Raw genomic sequence first — 680 nt, 5'->3', positions numbered from 1 at the left:
GCAGTAAAAATAAAAACAACAATAAAAAAATGGTAAATTTCGGGCGCACCTGTGACGCGTACGAAGGTTCTGTCAGCACAACTTTGAAAGTTGGGAGGCATAGGGACCCACCAGAGACACAATGTCACCGTGAAGCTGGTTGGTGGGCAAATATTTCTTGGCCAATTAATATACCAAGAACCTCTATTATTGATTAATTATGTGGAGTGTGCATCTGCACCGTGTGTTTTATCTTTAGTATTACATCCTAAATAATCCCAACTGTATTATGTTCCCATTCCGCTGTTGCTGTAGAAGTCCTTATTTTGGCTACAGTAAAACCCAGGAGCCATCTAGTGGAAATTCTGAGAATACCACTGGCAGGTCTTTTACATCACAGCTTTTATCATTTGCCGACCTACCTACGCAGCACACCCACCGGGCGACCCAGGACAGCATAAAATGTATCACTATTAATGGCTAAACCACCCTACCATCTGCATGCCATGACCCCATCCTCACACACTATAAAAATTTGAAAAAAGGCCTGATTCATGTTTGTAAGTAAAGCAAGAAAGCAAGCAACTGGGCAAAACCATGTTGCATTGCAGTGGGGCAGATGTAACAAGAGCAGAGAGCTTTAGAATTGGGTGGCGTGCAGTGGCAGCTCCAGAGGTGAGGTTTCACACCTGCTGAGCCGT

Source organism: Crinia signifera, chromosome 9 (genome assembly GCF_055691185.1).
Source record: "Crinia signifera chromosome 9, ASM5569118v1, whole genome shotgun sequence".
Classification (NCBI taxonomy): domain Eukaryota; kingdom Metazoa; phylum Chordata; class Amphibia; order Anura; family Myobatrachidae; genus Crinia; species Crinia signifera.
Note: the sequence above shows the minus strand (reverse complement) of the source record.